The 15,090-nt window shown below is 46.2% G+C and overlaps 1 protein-coding gene across 4 annotated transcripts in view; it reads left to right on the forward strand.

Annotated features, from left to right (window-relative positions):
* The first annotated feature begins 125 nt into the window (after positions 1–125).
* Positions 126–15,090, forward strand: part of LOC147628222 (uncharacterized) — a 115,996-nt gene continuing 101,031 nt past the window's right edge. For all 4 annotated transcript variants that reach the window (XM_086813290.1, XM_086813289.1, XM_086813292.1 and 1 more), the window contains exon 1: positions 126–499. The gene's annotated coding sequence lies outside the window, so the exon portion shown is untranslated. The remainder of the gene's footprint in view (positions 500–15,090) is intronic.

The following is a 15,090-nucleotide window of genomic DNA, read 5'->3' on the forward strand; positions in this document are numbered from 1 at the left end:
CTTTGTGCACGAAGAAGCCTCGCCGTAGAGTTCTGTTTTCTCCGTTTTATCTGAAGTTTGAAAGACGTTAAGTCGCCATTGTTTGCACAGCCTTTTTGCGCATTGGTTTGTCTGCACAGTTCAGGTCGGGAGCTTGCAGATTGAGTGTTAAATTTTGGAAAGCCATATCTTGACATGCGCAGAGCAGTGAACCAGATCGTCCTTCCATAGCTAAAAGATCCACCAAGCTGCTACATTTCTCCTGCGGATCTGGCAGTCCTTTCATAGCTTCAAAATTGTGCATTGATTCGGCCAGAGTCAAACTTTCTGTGTGGAGATCTTAGAGTCACACCCCCTACCGGATCTGCAGTGGAGCGGGTTGCTTTTGTTTTTAGTCTGATCATTTTTGGAAGTCATCAAGTCTCAATTTTGCTGAAGCAAGTTTTGGTCACATCTACAATTCTGACAAGGCAGACTTTTGGATCGCCCTCGCCATCAAACCCCCCTGAATCGCTTCCAGGTAGCTTTTCAAGCCCATTGTGTCTGTTATGTTTCAAATCAACTCACTCTCCTAGTCAACGCTTCAAGAGTCCATAAGACCATTGTGTAATTGAAACATGCACAATGTCATGTTTCAAAAGTTAAGAAAAATACAGGTTGAAGCTATGTGTCTGTTATGTTTCAACTTAACTCACTCTCCTAGTCAACACTCCAAGGGTCTATAAGACTATGGTGTAATTGAAACATGTAACAAAAGTTAATAATAATACAAGTTGAAGCTATGTAGAAAGCCCTACATGCAGGTATGGAGATAAAAGGGCTGTGGCTAACAATGTAATTGATACAGGCATGTGCGTGGAGCTGGGAGTACCTTCCAGTCACAACATTAGATCCACTGCTCATGCACGACTTTGATGTGTCTCTGGGTCTGGTATATAGTCCAGCATGCATGTCTGCAAGGACTTCATAGATACACCTCTGTGATGATGGTTTCTGGATCTGGTACACGATCGAGTGTAGTAGCTTGCGTGTTTGTAAGCGATCAATGTACCCATAAAGCCTTTGCTCTTATGCCTTGGAAATTGTTTTCCACTTCATTGCCCTTGGTTAAATCTCCTCTGTAACTTGGCTGGCAACCCTGGAGCTTGGTTGTTTTTCCAACAAACCCGCAAAGATAGTCTTTTAAGTGCATTAGATATTCGGTTCTGCAGCTGAACTGCCTTCTCATTTTGGCAAATGGCAGGGAGTGCTTCTGTAAAGAGAGCTTCCACCCCCCTCCCCCCCCATTTGCTGCTGTAGAAGTGTTGCGCACAGGTAGATGTCGGCCCAAGTTGAGGAAAAACTAGAGCCTTGTGTTATTTATGGCGTTGTTTTTCTTCTGCATATAAAACTCCCCTTACAGAGGATTTGCGAAACCCTTAGAAAACCTAAAGATCAAGTTTTCAAGGTAAGGATCTCCCTGTTTGGCCGATGGCTGTTGCAGCATGTGTCTTTTGGTGTCAGCCATGAGCTATTGGTGTAGTATCATGCGTGTTTGCAAGGGATTAATGTATCCATAAAGCGTTTGTAATCACATACACTCTGCACTGCAGTGCATGGTGACAAACTGGCTCATCATCATTAGTGCAACATTGTAACAGTATTAGTACCATTTAGGATGATATTTGTCGTACGCCTTGACCCCATTGTAATCCTTAGTCCAGGATAAGTCAGGCACGAGCTACGTAGGTCACGGAGGCAAGCCCAAATAGTCATCCCAGTCCAGTACCAAACCCCAGCAGCAGCAATCTGCTCACAGCCAGGGAAAGGTAATGCATCTTCTAAAGATGCTAAGAAGGACGGCAATAATAGCTCCAGTTCAGGGGGTAAGAAAGATAAAGAGTCTAAGCCTAAGAAAACCCCCAGGCCATCTCTCCCCAGTTGATTAACAAAATGAGCTGCACATTAGTCTCATGTTATCTGGATGTGGACGGGTGTCAAAACCCCCATCGGATCTCCTCGTAGAACGCTCTTGGTTCGAGACTCGAAACCTGCAAACAAACAAATAAACAAGAAGGGGATGCAGGCCTGACTCACCTCCCAACCATGACAGTCGTGGGCAAGCCCATAGTCTTGGCTGTCTCCACCGAGCCACGAGCTGAGCTAACTAGGTTGACGTACCGACCAATCTCTATCTCGCGACGTCCCATACCGCCACGAAGCTACCCTCGCGGGCCTCGAGATTGCTGTCGGCATCGGCTGCGTAAAGCAGGTGCACGTCTGCACTGGATCCAGGCTCTAGACCATAGAGCTCTCACAAATCACGCGAGACTCTATGTGGCTAATGACTAACCTTGGCCACCCTTTTATAGGCTCTTGGCCGGTCATCGGGCGTCCATACTTGGGCGCCCGCCCGTCCATACTTGGGTGCCCGCCCGTTAGTCTATCCCTAACTCAGCTCGCCAATCAGCGTGCCTAGCTCCAAGCTTCCCTAAACCTCGAAGCTAGTCTTGTGTGCGTGTAGCACACGGTAGATACACACTGTGCACATGACATACTCCCCTTCCTCTAAGAGCTCACTCCTGAGCTCACTAAGAAGCCAGGGTAATCTCTCTGAAGAGTAGTCAATGTCTCTCATGTAACGTCCTCCTCAACACGATCCTTCCACTTGATCTTGTATTCCGTGATAAGCGTATTACGCAATCTTCTTTCACGAAATCCAAGAATCTTTTCAGGTTCGTGTGGAACAAATGTCATGTCCTCGACATCTATGATTTCTTGAGAAGTATGTCACCAATTGGCCGACCATTTGGTCCATTCCTAGCTTTTGCATCTCGTTCACTTGAGGCCAGGCCGGTGTCTCATGTGAAGAGGCCAGTATTTTGCTGACATGGACGGGAGCCAGACTGGTGCCACCCGTGTGTTAGCAGGATGGTGTCGTATGGACGGGAGCCAGATCAGTGCCACCCGTGTATGACCTGGACTGTGTTCGATCCATGGGACTGTCACGCCATGGAAGAGCCAGTATTCGTGCCGTGTTTTGCCTATGGGACTGTCACACCATAGGGAAACTCGTGCCTGGAACTGTGTCTTACCTATGGGACTGTCACTCCATAGGAAGACCAGGTTTTTATGTTTTATGTCGTGCCAGTTTTGTGCCGACAGATATTTTGTACATGTTCCATGAACGGGAGATATGTCCATGTTACTTTTTGCACATGCACACATATTTTGCATGTTTGAAACTGTTTTCGCATGACATGTATTTGTGTGTTTGCCTGCTTGACGTGTTACTTACTGAGCGGGGACGCCTGCCAGTGAGTCGTGAAGTTTGCCCTGTATTCTGACGAGTTTCAGTGCATGTGAACAGGTGGGTACATGTTGTTTTAATGTTTTATATTCTAACCCTTTGATTTATAAGGTTAGGGGTTCACACTTATTTAAAAGTGGGCACCCCCTTTGGGCACCCACTTTGGGGCCAAGGTGGGGAGCCTCACTTTTAAGTGAGTGTGGGGGTGGGCATGGTCACCAACCCCCACTAATCCCCCACATGCATGCGTGAGTATCTCTAAGGTTAACTTCACTTGAATTTTAATTAAAAGAAATCTCTCTCTCAAGCGTGGGGATCCATCGCTTCCTTCAGGCGTTTATTTCACCAACCTGCGCTTCCTTTCTTGGAGGCGATTGTGGACTGGCTGCAGCCAAGCATGCTCTCAGGCGGCTGCTGCTGAATCCATATGTGCCCCTGCTCCTACAGCAACCAGGCTGCGGGCGGTGCCACTCTGATTTTTGCTGCTGGTGCTGTCATTTTCCCCCTGTACTCTGGCGCATGCTCTTCATGGAGGCGACCCTCTGCTGCTGGCTGCGCCTGCCTCTCTACAGGAGGCTGAATACTGTGGTAGATGGCTGTTTGCTCTACGGCTGTTAACTCCACGCATGCTGCTGCTCTTCACAGACGGCTGACTACCTTAAGGCGACTGCACTTCTATATCCCCTGCTGGTGGTTATAAACTATACTGGTGGCTGCGCTGCATATCCTGTGGGCTGCTCACTACACCACAGGTGGCTACTCCTACAGCCAGGTGTTGCATCTAATCAGCAGGAGATTACTACTACGAGCTGTGCTGCTGTCTACAAGGGCGGCGTATACCAGTACTAGCAGGCTGCGCTGCCACCTGCAGGCACCTGTGTACTATCCTATCTATCAGGCGGTTGGTACCTTTACTAGCAGACGACGCTGCCCCTTGCAGGCGCTTGTAGTGTTCATCTACAGCCAGGTGACTACATCCCTGATATCCTCCACTGGTAGCTACACACAGACAGATACCTCGGGTATACCATCTACAAGTAAGTGATTTTCAGATTTGAGTAAAGTATTATATGTTTAAATTTGATAAAGGATTCAACCCGCTCGGCCAACACCCGTTCGGTGCCGGGTTGTCCAAGCTGTATTGGCAAACCTCGGTCCAAAGGTGCTGAGATCGGGAGAGCCAGGCGTTAGTACGAGAGCGCCTGTTTGTGCGTGGTCTCGGAACACCAGTGAGGCGCTCTCCGCGGAGTCCAGTGAAAGCACAGGACCGTAGCGATTGGGCCACACTAGTGGTCGTTCTGCTTCGAGTTTTCTTCATCGAAATCCGAGCCTACTTGTTTGGTACTGTTTTCATATGTACATGGACATTATCTGGTTCTCAGAACCCATGGAGCATTGTATTCATTAAATACTCCCAATAAATATATCATATATTGAGGGGGGGGGTCGGCCCGTTCCGGCCCCAGTGCTGGTGTCCATTTTTCCATTTTTGTTCATTTAAATTCAAGTTGTTTTAAAGTTGTCCATTTCAAATTTGTGGTTTTAAAGTTGTGCTATTAAGCGTGTGGGTGTCCAGCGGAGTCTTTCCCACTTGACGGGATCGGTTTCATTGGTATCAGAGCACGGTTGTTTCCCTCTTCCTAGTGGGGAAACGAACCTGTGTACTGGACATCCCGCTTTTAGCAAACTTTGAACACAATGGACAGCCAAGGCAACCCTTTGGAAGTACCAAATTCGAGGGGTCCATCTAGTGCTTCTCGTGGGTCTGATGCCCTGCGTGGTAGGCACAAGCCCCTTGAAAGGGTTCTTGATAGTGAATCCAAGGGTCAACTGTCTCCAGGAAAGACAGTTATGCTTGAACAAGACCCTGATGCTATGAAAGCTGAAATGGAACATATGAGAAAACTTTTGCAGGCTCAAGAGCAAGAATTGAAGTTTTTGCATGAAGATCCACATTTGCAAAGTGCTATTGAAGCCAGGAAGGCTGATGCTATGGTTGATGTAACCTTTGAATCAATGGCTCGTGAAGTGGGCAAGAAACCAAGGGAGTTGGCACTTGCCTATCTCCTTCGCAAAGGAGATATCAAAGAGGGGGATGACGGGGAGCTGATTTTCAGAAATCCACCTCGTTTGAAGCATGGAGATCCCGCATCCCAGAGGCTGAAATCTTTTATGCAAAAGGAAGAGGTGACTGTCACCTCTCGTCATGCATCCTCTCCCCAAGGCACTAAGCCTGACAGATTTATGTATGCCAGTGCTCATGGAGGGCACGAAAGTCACATGCATACCAGATATGTATCTCATGGTGATAGGTCTGCTTCCAGAAAAATTTTGCCTTCTGAGTTGTCTCATGGAGAGACTATGCCATATGCAGGTAAGTCACATGCATCTGAGCTTCGAGTTCGTGGAGCACATGCCACCGTGCCCCATGAAGCTTCTTTGACGGCCCATGGAGCCCATGCAGACAGGGCTACCCCGTTGGATAAGGGGAAAAGAAAAAGAGAGGACCATGAGCCTCATGCCAGGAAGCTCAAGGAGTTCAAAGCAGGTGATAAATCTGTCAAATTTGATGTCTTTCATGGCGAACATGATGCTTCTAAGGTGCTAGCGTTTGTGGCACAGTTCGACATTGCTTTTAGCGATGAGGACTTTACAGAAAAGTCGAAGGTGCGCCATGCTAGCATGTTTCTGAAAGGCACTGCTGCCCATTGGTGGATCACCGAAAAGATCACCAAGGATCCCATCTCTACTTGGAAGGAATCCAAAGATAGATTTTATGCTCAGTTCTTGCCACCCAATGCAGAGCAAACCCTCACTCAGAAGTGGGACAGGCTGGAACAAAAAGACAATGAGAGTGTGCAACAGTATGTTAACAAATTCTGGAAAGTGTTGCTGGAAGTGACTCCCTTCATGCTAATCTCTGAGGAGGAAAGAAAGAGGAAGTTTCGTTCTGGATTGCAACCTGCTTATAGATCGGGTATTGAACTGCACCCAAAACATACGTTGCAACAACTCACAGCTTCTGCCCTTGCTACAGAGCAATTGGTGCTCAAGATCAAGCAGGATCAAGGAGGTTCCAAGGCGAAGGACAAGGCTGCCCCAAATCAGCAAAAGGGCGGACAGCCATCTAAAAAGAATTTCCGGGAGCCTTACAAGGGTGGTAAAGCTGAAAATTACACATCTAAAGAACAGGGCCCAAGAAAGAACAAATTTGGATTAACCCCGGAGCAAAGAGAGCAATATGCTAAGGATGGAAAATGCTTTTCTTGTGGTAGCAAAGACCACATGTTTCGGCAATGCCCAGATCGCAAACCAAAGCACGAGGACAAGCACACCAAAGCAAATGTTCATGCAGTTCCTGATGTGCAAGGTAATACAGGTCATGATGCTAAAGAGAGAATGGTTTGCAAGGCTTGGGGACAAATCAAGGATCAGCCCGCACTCTTTATGTTCGATGACTGTGCAACTGACAATTTCATCTCTATGCAAATGGCAGCTGCATTGGGTATTGAGGTTGAAAACATGGGACCTCAGATTGAAGCCGAAGCTGCATTTATTGGTAAAGAGGTGCAGGTTACCCCTTTGATTGGGAAGTTGCGCATCCATATACAGGGCTATCTTGATAATGAGCATTTCTTAGTTGCTCCTTTGAATGGATGTGATGTATTGTTGGGCAAGCCGTGGCACCATAGGCTTGAGCCTCGCAAAGACTACAAGTCCAATATGATTTCCTTTATGCATAAAGGCCGCATGCATTTTATTGATGCTGGCAAAGAAGGGGATTCCATCCCAGTTGTATCACACATACAAATTAATAAAGCAATGAAAAAGAGTCTTTCAGCGTACTTGATTTTTGTGCGTGATAGTCTTGTGCCAAATCATCAAAATGTGGATGCTATGTCTAATGATAGGCTGAATTTTCTTAATGCATTCAACGACTGTTTTGCTGACTCATTGCCAGGTGAATTACCTCCCCAAAGGCCCGAAGATCACTGCATAGATCTTGTGCCAGGTAGTTCTCCTCCTAACAAACCCGCATACCGAGTGAGTGCTGCACAACAAGAAGAAATTATGAAGCAGGTAAACGAGCTTTTAGAGAAAGGTTTGGTTCAGCCCAGTTCCTCACCTTACTGCTCTCCTGTGCTTCTTGTTCAAAAGAAGGACGGATCATTCCGTATGTGTGTGGACTATAGAGCTTTGAACAAGCTTACCATCAAGAACAGATTTCCTATTCCACGTATTGATGATATCTTGGATAAGCTTGATGGTTCAGCTTGCTTTAGCAGACTTGATTTGAAGAGTGGTTATCACCAGATACGCGTGGTGCCACAAGATGTCCATAAGACTGCATTCAGGACAGCCTTCGGATTATATGAATTCTTGGTAATGCCTTTTGGTCTCACCAATGCTCCTGCTACTTTTAATCGTATGATGGATAGGATATTCCGACCCCATCGCAAGTTTACAGGAGTCTTCTTTGATGATATCTTGGTTTTCTCCAAGAATGAGCAGGAACACAAAACTCATTTGCTCACAGTGTTCGAAGAGTTGCGGAAGCATAAACTTTTCGTCAATGCTAAGAAAAGTGAGTTTTTCCTTTCAGAGATTCATTATCTGGGACATATTGTATCTAAAGATGGAGTTACAATGGATCCTGCAAAGATAGAGACTATTCGGAATTGGCCCGAATTGCAAAACGTACATCAAGTACGTAGTTTTCTGGGATTATGTTCGTACTACAGGCGTTTCATAAGGCATTTTGCTATGATTGCCACTCCTCTACATGATCTCGCTAAGAAGAAAACTGCTTTCAAATGGACTTCAAAGGAACAGGATGCTTTCTTGCAGCTCAAGCATGCGATCATATGTGGTCCAGTATTGATTGTTCCTGACTTGCACAAGTCATTCGTGGTTGAATGTGATGCTTGTGGTGATTGCATAGGAGCTGTCCTAAATCAAGAAGGGCATGCAGTTGCATACGAGAGCCGTCGTTTGCATGATGCTGAGCTTCATATGGATATCTATGAGAAAGAGCTCTTGGCTGTAATTCACGCCTTAAAGATTTGGAAACACTACCTTCTTGGGGCTGAATTTGTAGTCAAGACAGATCATCAAAGCTTGAGATACTTTCTATCTCAAACCAAGCTTTCAGAGAAGCAGATGAGAATGGCAAATTTTCTTTCCATGTTTCATTTTCAGATTGTGCATACTCCAGGAAAGAAAAATGTGGTGGCCGATGCACTATCTAGGAGGCCTTATATTGCTGCAGTCTCAGTGGCCTCTCATGGAGATCTATCTGCTATGAGAGATTTGTATCATTTGGATGCTGATTTTTGCCATATATGGACTGATTTGATGGCTGGTCATTCACATGCCTCTTATGTAATCAATGAGGGTTATCTCATGAAGGATAATTGTCTATGTGTGGTGAAGGATTTGCGTCCAAAGGTTATGGATGAATGTCACGCTCCACCATATGCTGGTCATAGAGGTATTATGCCTACTACTCGCATGATTCAGAGGTATTTCTTTTGGCCAAGCATGCGTAAAGACATTGAGGCTTATGTGCGTGCATGTATCACTTGCCAAAAAGTGAAATTTGACAGGCAAAAGCCTCCAGGTTTGCTTCAGCCATTGCCTATTCCCTCGCAACCTTGGGAAAGTATCACGATGGATTTTATTATGGATTTGCCTAGATCCCAGCATGGGAATGATGCTATTTGGACTATTGTGGACAGGTTTAGCAAGCAAGCTCACTTCTTGCCCGTCAAGAAAACCATCAAAGCTGATCATATGGTAAAGCTTTTTCTTGCTAATATTTTCAAGCATCATGGCATGCCTAAATCCATTGTTGGGGATAGAGATCCCAGGACTACAAGCCTATTTTGGAGGGTTTTGTTTGATAATATGGGTACTAAACTCGAGTTTTCATCAGCTTATCATCCCCAAACGGATGGCCAAAGTGAAGCTGCAAATTCAGCCGTGTTGGATTTGTTGAAGTGTTATGTGGCAGATCAAAAGAGTGCATGGGAGAAGTATCTTCCACTTGTTGAGTTTGCCTACAACAATACAATCCATGCTTCTACGAGCAAGGCTCCGTTTGAGATTATTTATGGCAGAGTGGTCTTGCCACCCATTCTTCGTACCAAGGATGAGATCTTTGCAGCTGATGAATATGTTCGTGACTTGGATGTTGCCTTTGGTCAGGTGCGGACAGCCATGGCAAGATCTCAGGATAAGCATAAAAAGGCTGCTGACAAGCATAGAAGGGACATGGAAGTCAAAGAAGGTGATTGGGTATTGCTAAAATTTGAGAAGGCTAGGCTTCGGAAGAGGCCAGGACGAGAAGGATCATATCCTAAGCTTTCTCCTCGCTATTATGGACCCTTCAAAGTGATTCACAAAATCAATGAAGTATCCTACAGGCTTGCTTTACCTAGTCATTGGAAGATTCACAATGCTTTTCATGTGAGTCTATTTCGGAAATATGTGGGGCCAGATCCTGATGAGCCTGTCACAGAAGATCCGCCGGAAATTGAAGAGCTTGAGGAGATCCTCCAGCCAGAACAGATTGTTTTTCACAAGGAGAGAAAGCTACCTGCAGGAAAGCTTTCCAGGAGATACCTTGTGAAGTTTAAAAATTATTTGCCTATTGATGCCAAATGGGTAAATGAGGATTATTTTGCAGATTATCCGCAATTGTTGCAGGCATATCTTGAGGCTTTTAAGTTGAGGTCAACTCTTTAGAAGCCCGGGGGGATGTCACCAATTGGCCGACCATTTGGTCCATTCCTAGCTTTTGCATCTCGTTCACTTGAGGCCAGGCCGGTGTCTCATGTGAAGAGGCCAGTATTTTGCTGACATGGACGGGAGCCAGACTGGTGCCACCCGTGTGTTAGCAGGATGGTGTCGTATGGACGGGAGCCAGATCAGTGCCACCCGTGTATGACCTGGACTGTGTTCGATCCATGGGACTGTCACGCCATGGAAGAGCCAGTATTCGTGCCGTGTTTTGCCTATGGGACTGTCACACCATAGGGAAACTCGTGCCTGGAACTGTGTCTTACCTATGGGACTGTCACTCCATAGGAAGACCAGGTTTTTATGTTTTATGTCGTGCCAGTTTTGTGCCGACAGATATTTTGTACATGTTCCATGAACGGGAGATATGTCCATGTTACTTTTTGCACATGCACACATATTTTGCATGTTTGAAAGTGTTTTCGCATGACATGTATTTGTGTGTTTGCCTGCTTGACGTGTTACTTACTGAGCGGGGACGCCTGCCAGTGAGTCGTGAAGTTTGCCCTGTATTCTGACGAGTTTCAGTGCATGTGAACAGGTGGGTACATGTTGTTTTAATGTTTTATATTCTAACCCTTTGATTTATAAGGTTAGGGGTTCACACTTATTTAAAAGTGGGCACCCCCTTTGGGCACCCACTTTGGGGCCAAGGTGGGGAGCCTCACTTTTAAGTGAGTGTGGGGGTGGGCATGGTCACCAACCCCCACTAATCCCCCACATGCATGCGTGAGTATCTCTAAGGTTAACTTCACTTGAATTTTAATTAAAAGAAATCTCTCTCTCAAGCGTGGGGATCCATCGCTTCCTTCAGGCGTTTATTTCACCAACCTGCGCTTCCTTTCTTGGAGGCGATTGTGGACTGGCTGCAGCCAAGCATGCTCTCAGGCGGCTGCTGCTGAATCCATATGTGCCCCTGCTCCTACAGCAACCAGGCTGCGGGCGGTGCCACTCTGATTTTTGCTGCTGGTGCTGTCATTTTCCCCCTGTACTCTGGCGCATGCTCTTCATGGAGGCGACCCTCTGCTGCTGGCTGCGCCTGCCTCTCTACAGGAGGCTGAATACTGTGGTAGATGGCTGTTTGCTCTACGGCTGTTAACTCCACGCATGCTGCTGCTCTTCACAGACGGCTGACTACCTTAAGGCGACTGCACTTCTATATCCCCTGCTGGTGGTTATAAACTATACTGGTGGCTGCGCTGCATATCCTGTGGGCTGCTCACTACACCACAGGTGGCTACTCCTACAGCCAGGTGTTGCATCTAATCAGCAGGAGATTACTACTACGAGCTGTGCTGCTGTCTACAAGGGCGGCGTATACCAGTACTAGCAGGCTGCGCTGCCACCTGCAGGCACCTGTGTACTATCCTATCTATCAGGCGGTTGGTACCTTTACTAGCAGACGACGCTGCCCCTTGCAGGCGCTTGTAGTGTTCATCTACAGCCAGGTGACTACATCCCTGATATCCTCCACTGGTAGCTACACACAGACAGATACCTCGGGTATACCATCTACAAGTAAGTGATTTTCAGATTTGAGTAAAGTATTATATGTTTAAATTTGATAAAGGATTCAACCCGCTCGGCCAACACCCGTTCGGTGCCGGGTTGTCCAAGCTGTATTGGCAAACCTCGGTCCAAAGGTGCTGAGATCGGGAGAGCCAGGCGTTAGTACGAGAGCGCCTGTTTGTGCGTGGTCTCGGAACACCAGTGAGGCGCTCTCCGCGGAGTCCAGTGAAAGCACAGGACCGTAGCGATTGGGCCACACTAGTGGTCGTTCTGCTTCGAGTTTTCTTCATCGAAATCCGAGCCTACTTGTTTGGTACTGTTTTCATATGTACATGGACATTATCTGGTTCTCAGAACCCATGGAGCATTGTATTCATTAAATACTCCCAATAAATATATCATATATTGAGGGGGGGGTCGGCCCGTTCCGGCCCCAGTGCTGGTGTCCATTTTTCCATTTCTGTTCATTTAAATTCAAGTTGTTTTAAAGTTGTCCATTTCAAATTTGTGGTTTTAAAGTTGTGCTATTAAGCGTGTGGGTGTCCAGCGGAGTCTTTCCCACTTGACGGGATCGGTTTCATTGGTATCAGAGCACGGTTGTTTCCCTCTTCCTAGTGGGGAAACGAACCTGTGTACTGGACATCCCGCTTTTAGCAAACTTTGAACACAATGGACAGCCAAGGCAACCCTTTGGAAGTACCAAATTCGAGGGGTCCATCTAGTGCTTCTCGTGGGTCTGATGCCCTGCGTGGTAGGCACAAGCCCCTTGAAAGGGTTCTTGATAGTGAATCCAAGGGTCAACTGTCTCCAGGAAAGACAGTTATGCTTGAACAAGACCCTGATGCTATGAAAGCTGAAATAGAACATATGAGAAAACTTTTGCAGGCTCAAGAGCAAGAATTGAAGTTTTTGCATGAAGATCCACATTTGCAAAGTGCTATTGAAGCCAGGAAGGCTGATGCTATGGTTGATGTAACCTTTGAATCAATGGCTCGTGAAGTGGGCAAGAAACCAAGGGAGTTGGCACTTGCCTATCTCCTTCGCAAAGGAGATATCAAAGAGGGGGATGACGGGGAGCTGATTTTCAGAAATCCACCTCGTTTGAAGCATGGAGATCCCGCATCCCAGAGGCTGAAATCTTTTATGCAAAAGGAAGAGGTGACTGTCACCTCTCGTCATGCATCCTCTCCCCAAGGCACTAAGCCTGACAGATTTATGTATGCCAGTGCTCATGGAGGGCACGAAAGTCACATGCATACCAGATATGTATCTCATGGTGATAGGTCTGCTTCCAGAAAAATTTTGCCTTCTGAGTTGTCTCATGGAGAGACTATGCCATATGCAGGTAAGTCACATGCATCTGAGCTTCGAGTTCGTGGAGCACATGCCACCGTGCCCCATGAAGCTTCTTTGACGGCCCATGGAGCCCATGCAGACAGGGCTACCCCGTTGGATAAGGGGAAAAGAAAAAGAGAGGACCATGAGCCTCATGCCAGGAAGCTCAAGGAGTTCAAAGCAGGTGATAAATCTGTCAAATTTGATGTCTTTCATGGCGAACATGATGCTTCTAAGGTGCTAGCGTTTGTGGCACAGTTCGACATTGCTTTTAGCGATGAGGACTTTACAGAAAAGTCGAAGGTGCGCCATGCTAGCATGTTTCTGAAAGGCACTGCTGCCCATTGGTGGATCACCGAAAAGATCACCAAGGATCCCATCTCTACTTGGAAGGAATCCAAAGATAGATTTTATGCTCAGTTCTTGCCACCCAATGCAGAGCAAACCCTCACTCAGAAGTGGGACAGGCTGGAACAAAAAGACAATGAGAGTGTGCAACAGTATGTTAACAAATTCTGGAAAGTGTTGCTGGAAGTGACTCCCTTCATGCTAATCTCTGAGGAGGAAAGAAAGAGGAAGTTTCGTTCTGGATTGCAACCTGCTTATAGATCGGGTATTGAACTGCACCCAAAACATACGTTGCAACAACTCACAGCTTCTGCCCTTGCTACAGAGCAATTGGTGCTCAAGATCAAGCAGGATCAAGGAGGTTCCAAGGCGAAGGACAAGGCTGCCCCAAATCAGCAAAAGGGCGGACAGCCATCTAAAAAGAATTTCCGGGAGCCTTACAAGGGTGGTAAAGCTGAAAATTACACATCTAAAGAACAGGGCCCAAGAAAGAACAAATTTGGATTAACCCCGGAGCAAAGAGAGCAATATGCTAAGGATGGAAAATGCTTTTCTTGTGGTAGCAAAGACCACATGTTTCGGCAATGCCCAGATCGCAAACCAAAGCACGAGGACAAGCACACCAAAGCAAATGTTCATGCAGTTCCTGATGTGCAAGGTAATACAGGTCATGATGCTAAAGAGAGAATGGTTTGCAAGGCTTGGGGACAAATCAAGGATCAGCCCGCACTCTTTATGTTCGATGACTGTGCAACTGACAATTTCATCTCTATGCAAATGGCAGCTGCATTGGGTATTGAGGTTGAAAACATGGGACCTCAGATTGAAGCCGAAGCTGCATTTATTGGTAAAGAGGTGCAGGTTACCCCTTTGATTGGGAAGTTGCGCATCCATATACAGGGCTATCTTGATAATGAGCATTTCTTAGTTGCTCCTTTGAATGGATGTGATGTATTGTTGGGCAAGCCGTGGCACCATAGGCTTGAGCCTCGCAAAGACTACAAGTCCAATATGATTTCCTTTATGCATAAAGGCCGCATGCATTTTATTGATGCTGGCAAAGAAGGGGATTCCATCCCAGTTGTATCACACATCCAAATTAATAAAGCAATGAAAAAGAGTCTTTCAGCGTACTTGATTTTTGTGCGTGATAGTCTTGTGCCAAATCATCAAAATGTGGATGCTATGTCTAATGATAGGCTGAATTTTCTTAATGCATTCAACGACTGTTTTGCTGACTCATTGCCAGGTGAATTACCTCCCCAAAGGCCCGAAGATCACTGCATAGATCTTGTGCCAGGTAGTTCTCCTCCTAACAAACCCGCATACCGAGTGAGTGCTGCACAACAAGAAGAAATTATGAAGCAGGTAAACGAGCTTTTAGAGAAAGGTTTGGTTCAGCCCAGTTCCTCACCTTACTGCTCTCCTGTGCTTCTTGTTCAAAAGAAGGACGGATCATTCCGTATGTGTGTGGACTATAGAGCTTTGAACAAGCTTACCATCAAGAACAGATTTCCTATTCCACGTATTGATGATATCTTGGATAAGCTTGATGGTTCAGCTTGCTTTAGCAGACTTGATTTGAAGAGTGGTTATCACCAGATACGCGTGGTGCCACAAGATGTCCATAAGACTGCATTCAGGACAGCCTTCGGATTATATGAATTCTTGGTAATGCCTTTTGGTCTCACCAATGCTCCTGCTACTTTTAATCGTATGATGGATAGGATATTCCGACCCCATCGCAAGTTTACAGGAGTCTTCTTTGATGATATCTTGGTTTTCTCCAAGAATGAGCAGGAACACAAAACTCATTTGCTCACAGTGTT

Source organism: Cibotium barometz, chromosome 19, assembly GCF_041138505.1.
Source record: "Cibotium barometz isolate CiBa-2024 chromosome 19, ASM4113850v1, whole genome shotgun sequence".
In the NCBI taxonomy this organism is placed as follows: Eukaryota; Viridiplantae; Streptophyta; class Polypodiopsida; order Cyatheales; family Cibotiaceae; genus Cibotium; species Cibotium barometz.